Below are 13,357 nucleotides of genomic sequence, written 5' to 3'. Positions count from 1 at the left end.
GAATCTCAAATGTTGAGGTTGCTCATATTGCATGGATAATTCTCCAAACTGTGCATGAAGGCACAAAGGCAGTTAAAATAAACAAGTTGCCAGAGTTAACAACTAGATTTGAAAGCATTAGGATGTTTGAAAAGATGCAGCCGCTTTTAATAGCAAAGCCATGAATGCTATTTTTAATATTTTTTCTATGGAGGAGTTTAGGAGAATCTCAAATGTTGAGGTTGCTCATATTGCATGGATAATTCTCCAAAATGTGCATGAAGGCACAAAGGCAGTTAAAATAAACAAGTTGCCACAGTTAACAACTAGATTTGAAAGCATTAGGATGTTTGAGGATGAAAGTTTTGATGAATTCTATGCTAAGTTTAATGATATTGTTAATTCTGCATATAATTTGGGTAAAATTTATGATCAACCTAAGATAGTTAGAAAGATTCTTAGATCCTTAATTGAGGACTTTAGACCTAAAGTAACTGTCATTACTGAAAGTAAGGATGTGGACTTCATCCCTGTCGATGAGCTTGTAGGATCTCTACAATCCTATGAGTTAGACCTACCCAAAACAAACAAATCCAAATCAATGGCTCTTAAGTCAGTTGATGATATTGATGATAATGGATTTGATGATGAACTCTCTTCTACATAGATTGCATATCTTGCCAAGAACTTTAGAAACTTTCTTAGGAATAACAATTGAAGGGCAAGAGGTAGAAACAATGTTGAACCTAAGAACTTAAAGAAAAATGAACTAGCTAAAATCAATAATGCTGAAAAATCAAAAGAAAAAGTTGGTCAATCTTCTTGTAATTCTCTAGGTCAACAATGTTTTGGTTGTCAAGGGTATGCTTATGTAAAATCTGAATGTCCAACATTCTTTAGATTAGAGGGTAAAGCTATGGCTATAACCCTTAGTGATGGTGAAGTTTTTGATCACAAGTTTAGAAGTGATGAAGATGGAAACTTCTTTGCTTTCACAGCTATTGTTATAGTTAATGAAAGTGATTTGGTTGAAGAGAACCCTTCTGATGAGGAACTCTCTGAGTGTGCTGACTTGCAAGAAGCTTATAACAAGCTATGCAAGGTTGCTACAAAGGATACAATGAGTGTGGATTTAGGGCTAAAGAAGATAGCCATTCTTGAACAAGAAAAGAAAAACTTGTTGCTGAATTTGTTTGATGCTAATGAACTGGTTAATAAGGAGAAGACTGAAAATATTATGTTGCTTGATAGGATTAAGAACCTAGAATTAGAATTGTCTATTGCTAGAGAACAAACAAATAGGTCTGCTAGTTCTAAACTTGATCACATGTTGAGTATTCAGAAGTCTCCCTTAGACAAATCAGGTTTAGGTTTTGTTGATAGCATCTTTGTGCCTGAAACTCATTCAACAAACTTTGTTCATTCTTCTGAGCCATCTAAGATAGAAGTTGTCAAACCAAAAGAAGATGTTCCTGTTCCTAGGAAGATTAGGATTGATCTTATAGAGTCTAAGCCTAAAAGTCCTAACTTCCCTAAGGACAAGAAGCATGTTAGACCTTTGTGGGTTTGTCATTTTTGTGGAAAAGCTAGGCATACTCGTCCAAACTGTTTCAAGTTGCAAGCTGCAAAGCGAGCAAATAAGCAAAAAGTACTTGTGCCTCAAGCACAAGATCCTATGGTACTTATTGGTGAATTCGTAAAAGGCTTTAAACCTTTATACCAATGTTGGAGTTGCTCAATGTTCTAATATGAATAATAACTCCAAAACCAAAGTTGCATCTAAGAGGTTATGGATGTGAAAGGCTTTATCTAATTGAGTCTTTCTGACATGGTCCTTGTGCTTCATCTTAAAATCCTTTGTGACAATTTTCTTGATTTTTTGTTTTCTTTTGTTTCTAGGATTTGCATTGCATTACATTCATGCATTTCATATTAAGTTGTTTTTGTTTGTTTTTCTTACAAAAAAAAAAAAAAAATGGAAAGAGGAATGTGGAAGGATGTGTTTTGTATTACATATCATAGATGTGTAGTTAAGGTTGGCCATATTATCTTTGCATAACATGCTTGTGTACCTTGGTTAGCTTGGATGAGCTTATTTTTCTGCACTTTGCTAGTTTGAGCTATGTAGTGCATGTTGTGTGTGAGTTTTTTATAGTTTTTGATCACATGATCTTGATTTTGAAGTCACATGTTTTTTATTGTAAGGACTAAAAAATCTTAAGAGAAATGCATAAATAATCATCTCACCACTGTTTACTAATCAATCATGAACACCTTAGTGCATATCGTAAGATTTTGTACTCGAGAAAGTGTAGCACATGCACAAAAAGAAAATAAGGTGTAGCATTTTTTTTTAAAAAAAGAATGCATATATACTATAAGGCTAAATAAAAAAAATGCATGATTGCAAGCTTGTTTTCTAGGAGATATGGGAGTTATATGATGTAATTCTTTAGGTGATAGTCACTTTCAAATTTGTGTGATAAATAATGTAGAAATTGTGATTGGTTACTATCTACATATCACCTCACATGTATCTCATGCTGTTACTAGTTGCACACACTTCACAAGTTATTCTTTGCTAAACTTAGTACATGAAATTGTGTGTGAATTTGTTTTGGCCATCCAAGATTATATATTCTATGATTTTGATACAAAATATGTTCAAGGGTTGAAAATTTTGGTGTAAGGTTTTGAAAATCTTGTTTTTGAAATTCTAGGTTGAAAAAAATTGTTTTTGAAAAACTTTTAAACTCATTCTCATGCATTTCATTCATGAAATTATTTGGGTTAAGCGTTTTCTGCATAAACTTCTGCAGTTTTTCAAAAAATTCTGTTTTCCAAAATTTCGATTGATTGAATGTGTTTTCTGACCGATTGAAAATCCTTTAACTTTTAAGTTTGGTCTTGGGTTGGTTCAATTGATATTTGATTGGTACTCGATCAATCGAATCTGTTTTTCGATCGATCAAAACCATTTTTCAACTGATCGAAATTTTAAGTGATTTTAAAGAAAACCTTATGTCTGGCTTGATTGGTACCCAATTGGTACTCGATTGATCGAGATTCAAAAGGAAAGAAAAATAAAAGGCTTTTTCTCAGCACGTGTTCTTCACTTTTTCAAATAGTTTTCTCTCCTTTTTGTCTTTTTCTCTCTCGACCGATCCAATCCAAGATTTTTTGCTCTTTTCCACCTCAAATCTTCAAGGGTTTTTGTCCTCAAGTGTAGGTAAGACCTAAATATCCTTCCTTCTTCAATTTATTTACATCTATCATGCATTTTTCATGCATTTTCTTCATTTTTTCAAACTAAGAATTTTTTGGGTTTTTTTATTTTTGGTTTGTTCTTGTTCAAATTTGATCAATGGGTTTTTGTTCTTAGATGATATATACATGATTCCCTTGCATTAATTTGATCAATTTTGTGATTTGAGAAAGATTTGAAATTCTAGGGCTTGAAATTTTGCAAAATTGGGGTTTTGTTCAATTGAGCATAAATTGATGAAACTGACTTGTGAAATTGATGGATTAAGTCATTATATGATGTGCTCTAACTAGTATAAGGATTAATTGATCAATTTGATTTGGTTTTGAAAAGTGGGTTTTTCAAAATTTGGGGTTTTAGGTTAAAACTCTTTTGTTCAAGTCAATTGTTGGTAAAGTTGGTAAAATTGAACAAGTTTTGTGCATTAGAGCATGCATCATATGTGCATTCATTACATGGATAATATTGTTTGTTATTTGTTGATATACATTGTGCTCTAACCCTTTCTAATGTAGTCTGCCCTTGGTTTTTTTGTTTTCTTTTTGTTTTATTTTTCTTTTATACTCTTAGAGTCATGGTTAGGAAAAATAAAGCTAAGAAAAACACTACCTCCTCCTCCTTTTCTGACTTTGAAAGGTCTAGATTTCAGTTTAAGTCAAATCAAGAAACCTATGAGAAGTTGAATATTTTTAAGTCTGTTTGGGCTGAGAGAAAAGTTATCCTAGATGAGGTTAATCCTGAGAATTGTAGGAATTTTGAGAGTAGCGGTTGGTTACCTCTTCTGGATGTTGAGCATCCTCCTCCAACTGCATTGATTAGAGAGTTTTATTCAAGCCTTGCTATTCATTCCAATGACTCCAATATTCACTATGTGAGAACTTGGATAAGGGGTGAAGAGTTTGTCATTACCCATGAGGTAATGGCTACAACTCTCAATATACCTTTGGTACAGCAGCCTATGTATCCGTATACAGAGTTTCCTCCCATTAACGACATTATGTCTCTTCTTACTAGTACTACCATTAGTTGGGGTACTGATCCTAGGATTACCACACATGAGCTTACTGAGTTCAATTATTTGTTCTTTAGAATTTCTTGTCATAGCGTCTGGCCTATTTCTCATATACATACCATTCCCATTGAGAGATGTGCGTTTTTGTACACTCTCATCACTGATGCTCCTATTAGCTTTCCTACTCTTTTCATTCATTCTCTTGTAGAGGTTCATTGGTGTTGTGCTAAGTATCATAGTTTGTTTTTCTTGGTGTTTATACATAGGATTCTTTTAGATTTAGGTTTAGAGGACTTCCCCGCTTTAGAGCCTGTTCATATCATCGCTCCTATAGGTGACACCTTTCTTAGGAAAAGGGCTGCTTAGTTAAGAGCTAGCTCTAAATGCCCTAGAGTCAAGTCTTCTACAAGTGATACATTTAGAGCCCCTCCTTCTAGTGATCCTACTGTTGAGGATTTTGTGGACCCCACTGCTGCTATGGATCCTCCACCATCTACATCATCATCTTTATCTATGCGCACTATGCTGGAGACGTGTCTCACCGTTCAGGCGGGACATGGATAGATTTTGTTGGATTTGCTCAATGAGGTTGCGGCCTTACGAGTAGATTTAGCTGATGCTAGATGTGCTTCTCCACCAGCTCCACCCTCGGATTAGCCTTGATTGCCTTTTGGCAATATGTCACAAAAAGGGGGAGTGCATTGTGATTGGGGGAGATATATATAAATATATATTTGGTGTATATTGTATTTTAGGGGGAGATATGTTTTGACGATGTGATTGTACATGTTAGGGGGAGACATTGCTTTTATATTTTTTATGTTCTTGTTTCACAAACTATGATATATTGGTTATGATTTATATTATGAGTTTATTCATGGTATATGTCTTTTATTTTATGTTTTGTGAAAACAAGAAATTTATTTTGGTTTACTTGTATTTTCCACACATGTGTTTATAGTTTGTTTAGTGTTTCAGGAATTTACAGGTTGATTCATTCGAAGCTGCTGTCTACTTTTGCAACTGATAGATAGTAGTTAGGTTGAATTGTATTTTGGGCAACATTATGTAATTGGGCTGTTTTTACTTTGAGCATTTTATTTTGTGTAATTTGTTTTGTCACGGATTGCCAAAGGGGGAGATTGTTAAGTTCTAAGACTTTAGGAACTAATGTATTAGAACTTCAAATTGTATATGTTGGCAAACCTTGATCAAAACATTTAGTCTAGGTTTAGACTTGCTCAAAGTTTGGTTTAATGTAAGTTTGGAATCGAGTAATTGTAGGAAATTACTATTTAATTTTTACAAGGCTCGACAATCGAAAATTAGACTCAATCGATCGATAATCGTGGGTTAGCAATATTTTGTAGAATTCTCAAACCAGCCCAAGCCAATATGACGTGTAGGGTTTAGTGTTTCACTCTAAGTATAAAAGGAAAAACCCTAGCTACATTTTAGAAGTCTTTGTTGAGTTGTGTGTTGAATCTTTTTTGAGATCTAAGAGGTGTTTACCTTCAAACACACACATAAAGCTATCAAGATCAAGATTCACATCAAGAACTTGATGGTTATTTTAGTTGCTGCATAAAGAACTTTCAGGAAGATTTAAAACCTTTGAGTGGAGTCTTAAAGTCACAAGTAGGAGAACTTGTGGTTTTTGCAAATCAAGGAAAGAAGTAGCCCGTGAACTCGAAGCTGTCACGTGGTCATAGTAGTAAGATTTCTACACGAGGTAGCAATAGGATGTTAGTGGTCTAAGTCTTATTGTACAAACTTTAATTCTTTCATAGTGGATTTGTTTTTACCTTGAGGATAGTTAAGTTAAATCTTCTCTAGCTTTTTTACCTGTATGGTTTTTGTGGGTCATCAGATTTGTGTGTTCTTTACTTTCCGCATTATATTTGTTTTAAACATATTGGTTTAACCTAGATTTAATTAACAAACTTGTTAATCAACTTGGCTTAATATTAGGTTAAACATATTGTGTTAAGGGGTCTAAAACCTAACAATGCACTTCCTAGTCCCTAGTTGGCTAGTACACACTCTCTCAACAACTAGAAAAAAGTAGGCCAGTACACACTTCTTACTCACACTCCATAGAACAAGAAAAAAAACAGTCTAGAACTATTCCTTTTTGTGTCACAATGTTGCAACAATTTTAATATGACAGATAATGAGTGATGATGAAAAAATGGTAGATTCATATGAAAATGAAAGACAACTAGTCATAGTTTGCCATATAAAATAGTTATGGAAAATGAGATATCAAATGATGGGACTCTAAAATTATTTGCACATTGCACATGATGATGATTAATTTGCATTTGGAATGTCTTAATTGTCTATATGCTTATTTATTGAAAATTTGAAAGTGGATAAAACTAAGATTATATCTAAAAATAATAATGTTTTTTTTGAAAAAGGTAGAGAAACAATTAAGTTTTAAAAGTTGGGAAAAATTAACAGATATTTTAAGGGGAAAATTGCACATTACCATCCTAAACTATATCTCATATAACATTTTGCACCCTAAACTATTCGAATACATAGTTTGGACCCTAAACTATAACCCTCGTTACACTTTGCACTCAGCCGTTAGTTTTATTATTAAGTTGGATGGAAATATGAAGCACACGACTTGCATGTGCGTTGCTTAAGTGGCACAAACTTTTTTTGAGATAATATAGACAGAAGATATAGGGAATGGGAAAGGAGGGAGTGGGGAGGGAGTTGGAAGAAAGACCAAACCCCCATCTTCCCAAGCAATTAAAAACAAAACTTCTATTTTTTTTTCTTGTTCTCTCTCTCTTATGTGTATCACGTATCAGCCTCTCTCCCCAAATTAGAATTCCTGCAACCCTAAATCCCCAAATCAAAATCATCTCCGGCATCATCATTGCTCCATCATTGCAACACCTCCTAAGAACAATTCTTGATAGACTTTGAATGGACAAAAGAATTGCTCCATAATCATAATAAAATAACTACACGTTAGAGCTAGTAGAACTCAACATAATCATAAAATCTTGCTTAGGTTTCAACTACTTAAACTTTGACTTATCACCCACTTTGAGTCTTTTTTTTCCTAAGGTTTCTAGTGCCTTGATAAAACTTGTAACCACCTAAAACCTTGACTATTCTAACTTAATTTTCTGACCCAAAAACCATAATAAAAAAACTAACCTGTAAAATCACTCAAGTGATACATCCCTAGATCTTTTCTTTTGTTTAAGAGTGTAAGTACAAGTGATGATGGAGTAGTGACACTGCCAAAGATGATTTTGATTTGGGGGAGTGGGGCTGATATTGATATGCACAAAAGAGATGGAAAAAAAAAATATATATATATATATATATATTTTTAATTGATTGGGAAGAAGGGATTTTTGGTCTCTTAAGTTTGTGCTACTTAAGCAACACATGTGCAAGTCATGTGCTTCATATTTCCATCTAACTTAAGAGTAAAACTAACGACGGGGTGCAAAGAGTAACAAAGGTCATAGTTTAGGATGCAAACTATGCATTCAAATAGTTTAGGGTGTAAAATGTAATTTTCTTTATTTTAAGGTTGTTGGTTTAAAAAATATTTTTAGAAACTTTTTGTGTGAAAAAAAGTAACATTTTTTTTTTGAGATAATTTTTTTTTTTTTTTTGGAGAAAATTTTTGAGATAATTTATAATAGAATAATGTTGGAGATACAAACTATATACCGTTAACTCCACAATTACGATAAAGATCTTTTTGAAGAATATCTAATAAACGTGGTATCAAAATTTTTCTAAAATAATCTATTAAAAAATGTCCTAAAGGCATCAATTATTTTAAGGGTATTGGTTTAAAAAATATTTTTAGAAACTTTTTGTGTGAAAAAAATAACAAATTTTTTTGAGATATTTATATATATATATATATTTGGAGAAAAGTTTTGAGATAATTTATAATAGAATAATGTTGGAGATACAAACTATATATCGTTAACTCTACAATTACAATAAAGATCTTTTTGAAGAATATCTAATAAACGTGGTACCAAATTTTTTCTAAAATCTATTAAAAAATGTCCTAAAGACATCCATTATTTTAAGGGTATTGGTTTAAAAAATATTTTTAGAAACTTTTTTATGTGAAAAAAAGTAACTTTTTTTTTTGAGATAATTTATAATAGAATAATACTAGATATACAAACTATATACCGTCAACTCCACAATTACGATAAAGATCTTTTTGAATAATATCTAATAAACATGGCATCAAATTTTTTTTTTAAATAATCTATTAAAAAATGTCCTAAAGACATCCATTAATCGTATTCAAAAAAGTTAAACAGACATACATTAATTATTACGACAATTAATGGATTATAACAAATAACGATAAAATGATATATTTAAGAGAATATCGTGAGTTTAAATGGTAATGATGAAGACTTTCTTATTGTTAACTTCAAAACATTTTTATTTTTTAAATTGAGAATTGAACTTGGTTGAGGCATGTAGTACAAGGCCTGTACTTCAATCTATGTACTACAAAAAAATTGGAACGCTATAAATGAAACTCGAGGAAGTTCGTTTCAATTATCGAAAGTTTCTGCAGATCTTCCTAATATTGTTGCACTAGATCATTCAGAAAGCTTTTTCTTTTCTTTTTTTTGTGGATACAATGCAATACCCACTGATTTTAGTCTCCTAGAAAGCCCGTGACTAAAGCAAAGATTATGTTTCTAGTGGGAAGTTTAGGTCAAAATTTATCAAAAGACGAAATTGAATTGCGAAGGAATCAAGATTCATTTCATTGGTAAGGTTCTTCCTTCCAACACTAAATTTTGAAAATGAAATTTATAGTCAATACTCCACTAAGGAGGATAGTATTTTCTTGAGTTTGTCTCATGCGAATGATATATTATTGTGCCAAATGCAAAGCATCAATTCTCAATTTTATTTTTTTTTAATTTTTTTTTGTCCTTTCTCACATTGATGTTAAAACTGTTTTTTATAATATGTATGACTTTATTTGGTACTAATTCGTAAAAAAATTATAGATTCGTCTGTCATTTCAGCATTAGAATTGTTTTCTTAATTTGATTTGATTTTGTACCTTGTTTTTGGTTTTTGGCCAAAACCACTAATGGTGGAGGAACCAGGAATCTTCAAAGGCATTGGTTGAATGGCATTTTTCATCTTTGGCACTAAAAAGGTTGTTGTCCTTGGAGGCTTAGAAATTACTAGAATTCAACTTGCAAAGATAGACGCTATTCTTTAGTTAGGCCATCATTGCAGGGAAATGGTTGTATGTATCTGTTTCTTGCAAAAATGATAGAAAAAGACAACATTTCTTTGTGGATAGGCACAGCAGGCTAGCTCTAGCTTGCTACAAAGCTTATGTTAATCCATTGATGTAAGTGTAACAATTAAAAAAACCAAAGTGCCGTAACCAACAAAAAATATCAACACGTTTTTATAAAACTTTCTATTAATCCAAACACGTTTATATTTTAATCTTGAATATTAATAAGCCTGTAGGCTGTGTACATCATGCATTGTATTAGGATATGATAATGAATCATAAACCTAGAATGATCTTGACCATATGGGGCCAGTCTCTCTCGTCCCGTTCTGGAGTGAGCTGGAGGGCAATCATCATCTTTTGTTTTTGTATATATTTTGAATTATTTAAGAAATTATGGTTTTAAATTTATGGGATCCATTTAATAATAATAATAATGAAAAGAGTAATGTTAGAAATATTACAAATTTTACTATATAAAACTTACAAACTCATATGAGTAGTGCAGCAGTATCAACACATTCTTAAAAAACTTTCTACTAATCTGAACGTGTTATGTTCGAATCTTGCATAGTATTTTGATATGATATTGAATCATAAACCTAGAACGATCTTGATCATATGGGCCACTCCAATGGTGCTTATTGTTAATGGATCCGCATTAAATGTGTGCCCTTTTAGGACCGTTCTCAAAATTGGTTTAAATGTGAAGACAATCATTCCCACTCCTTTGACTGTTAGAGCTTATGACAACATTTTAAGAAAGGTCATAGGAACTTTCAAGGCACCTTGCAACATTGGTCTGTTGGAAACAATTGTAGAATTTCACATGATGGACATCTCCCCTAACTACAACCTTCTCTTAGGAAGAGCATGGCTTCATCCCATTGGAGCTATCCCTTCCACTCTACACCAAAAGATGAAGATCCCATGGAAAAAGAGGAATTGCTTTAGTGCTTGGTGATGGTGAGATCCTAGTTCCCGTCTGTGGACTTGAAGAGGGAGGAAATGAGCTTCTAATGAGTAGCTTTAAGTTTGTAAACACGGTTGATTATGGATTAAAGAATGAGAAGTATACTACAGATTTACTCCCATATTGTAGTCATGAGGTGATTGCAGTGATGAAGAAAGTAGGGTATATGCGTTGTATGGGTCTTGGAAAAGAAGGAAGAGGGGTGGTTGAATTCCCCGACTTCAAGACTCAACTAACCAAAGACTGTTTGGGATTCCTTGAAGGTTGTGATGGAATTAAAAGGAACCTTAGTACCCTAAATGGGAACTTTGTGAAGGAAGGAGAAGACATTTCTTTCTATGGCTTTCCCGAGCTTTGGGTGAATAAGGATGGAAAAGTAAATCCTGGCTAGGAAATATTCTTCAATGAGAAGCTTACCTTCAAGGAAAAACCTATTGTGGTGATAAAGGAAATTCAAGAGGAGGTCGACTTGGTGGACTACATGGATGCTGAAGCAATGGGAGATATGTTGAAAGAGGAGGGAGATGTGCTCGCCGTCATCATCAAAGAGCCAAGTGATCCTTCTACCTTTATCATGCTTTCTAATAGGCAACTTAGCTATTGGACTTGGGTTGGGTTTTCTAAGAATATGGGAAATGAATTTTGTAATATAAGTTCAAATGTACTTTTCAATATTTTTAATAAGATGAATTTTGATTTGGCTTATTTTGATGTGTCCCATAATATTGAAATTCTGCACTTAAATGATTCTAATGAATTTGAAAATGAAATTAATAAACAATTGGAAAAGAAAATTGAACTTGTGGAACCAACTTTTGAAACTCTTAATTTGGGCAATAATAAGGATCTATGCTTAATTAAAATTGGCTCAACCCTAAGTGAAGAAGAGAGAAAAGATCTTCAAGAACTTCTCATAGAATTCTAGGAGGTGTTTGCATGGTCCTATGAAGATGTGCCCTAGGAATGGCAACGGGCCAGGTTCGGGCCGAGTTTTTGCATACTTGGACCTGATCTGCGGGTCTAGACTTGCAACCCGAACCTGGCCCGATTATTAAACAAATTTTTTTTTCTGGGGCCCAAACCCATCCGGTGGGCCATGTTTAATTTGGGCCCAAGCGGTGGCCCAAATAGTGGCCTAACCAAAAAAAAAAAAAAAGAAAGAAGAAATGAAGCCTAGAATGATAAAACGTGGCCCAAATGCCAAAATTTGGCATTTAGGCCACGTTATATGGCAGCCCAATCAATCCAAAATTCCAAATCATAGGTTAATCATAAATCAATAAATTAATGTATATAAATCAATAAATCATAACTTAGATTTTAAATCAATAAATCACTTAGCTAAGATAACTATTTAATCATTAATCAACAAAATCATAGCTAAAATCACCACCTAAACATAAAAATAAAATAAAAAGCTTGAAATAAGTATCACAAGTCCAAGAAATTAAAAAGCTAAAAAATAAAATCAATAAATCCCACAAGTTTAGAATAATTACAAACCAACAAATTAATCCAACAAGTCTAAGAAATTAAAAAGGCTACTAAATTATTACAAAATGTCTAATCCTCCCCAATTGTGACACAACTCCCATCCTCTTCATCAGGCTCCCCATCATCAAGAATTGTTTGAAGTGTCCAATCTCCAAACATAGTTGAAGAACCTACAACAACAATGAATTTAAAAATGGAATAAACTTCATCAAATTGTAACTAGCACATATAAAAATACAATTTTGATTTTATAAATAGAAATTAGACAATTGCTAACCATTGATTTCACTCCATAACCAATTCTGAGCACACATCATTGCCTCTATAGTCTTGGGATGTAGCCTACTACGGTGTGGACTTAAAAGTCTCCCACTAGTGCTAAAGGTAGATTCTGAAGTAACAGTTGTGACAAGAATGGCTAAAATATCTCTTGCAATCCTTTGTAAAGTAGGATACTTGAGACCATTACTTTTGCACCATCCCAAAATATCAAAATCTTCACTCCTCTTCAACACTCCCTCATCAATGAAATGATCAAATTCCATTCTAGCACTCCCATGTTTCTTTGAACTACTTGAACTATTGTTCACAAACAAATCAAAAGATGACATTGCCCCACTCAACCTAAACTTAATTTGTGCCACAGGGCCTGAAGTACTTGCAGGAATATGAGAACTTCTTTCATTATCTACAGGGGACTAATCTACATCTTCATACTCATCAAGCAAATCATAATAAAGATTCTTAATTTTTTCAATCTCTAAATTAGAATTATCACCATAAATGTTAGGATAATAAAACTCCAATAACTTCATCTTATATCTTGGATCTAAGATAGCAGCAACAGCCATAACAACATTAACATTATCTCAATAAGAATTAAATTTAGTAAGCATGCTTTCTACCATCGTACTTATCATCTCATTTGAAGACAAACTCCATCCATTCAATGGAATTTTCAACTCACACACCAAAGTAAAATACATATTAGTTGTGGGGTACTTACGACTAGAGAAAAACTCAGTCACACTATGAAACAACTTCAACCTCTCACAAATATCTTTGGCTAACTCCCAATCATAATCATGTGGCAAACAAGTATAAGATGTTTCACGTTTAACCAAACGCGGGAAAACATCTTTATAAATCAATGTAGTAGAAAGCATTAAGTAAGTTGAATTCCAATAAGTTTTACAATCTAAGACTAACTCTTTGGTGCATTATACACGCAATTGACGTGCATTTTCCTCAATTTTTTGCCTCCTTTTTGGTGATCTAGTCTAATAAATCACACTATCACGAATCCTTTCAATACCATCACCAATAAGAGACAACCCATCTTGAACAATC

The 13,357-nt window shown here is 33.0% G+C and overlaps 1 long non-coding RNA gene across 1 annotated transcript; it reads left to right on the top strand.

Moving 5' to 3' along the window:
* Positions 1-8,847: 8,847 nt before the first annotated feature.
* LOC126713524 (uncharacterized) lies at positions 8,848-11,218 on the top strand. The gene is made up of 2 exons (XR_007651363.1): positions 8,848-9,051; positions 10,222-11,218. It is a non-coding gene; the product is annotated as an uncharacterized LOC126713524 (long non-coding RNA).
* Positions 11,219-13,357: the final 2,139 nt, after the last annotated feature.

Source organism: Quercus robur, chromosome 2 (assembly GCF_932294415.1).
Source record: "Quercus robur chromosome 2, dhQueRobu3.1, whole genome shotgun sequence".
Taxonomy (NCBI): Eukaryota; Viridiplantae; Streptophyta; class Magnoliopsida; order Fagales; family Fagaceae; genus Quercus; species Quercus robur.
The sequence above is the reverse complement of the archived record's forward strand: the minus strand, read 5'-3'. Positions and strand labels throughout refer to the sequence as shown.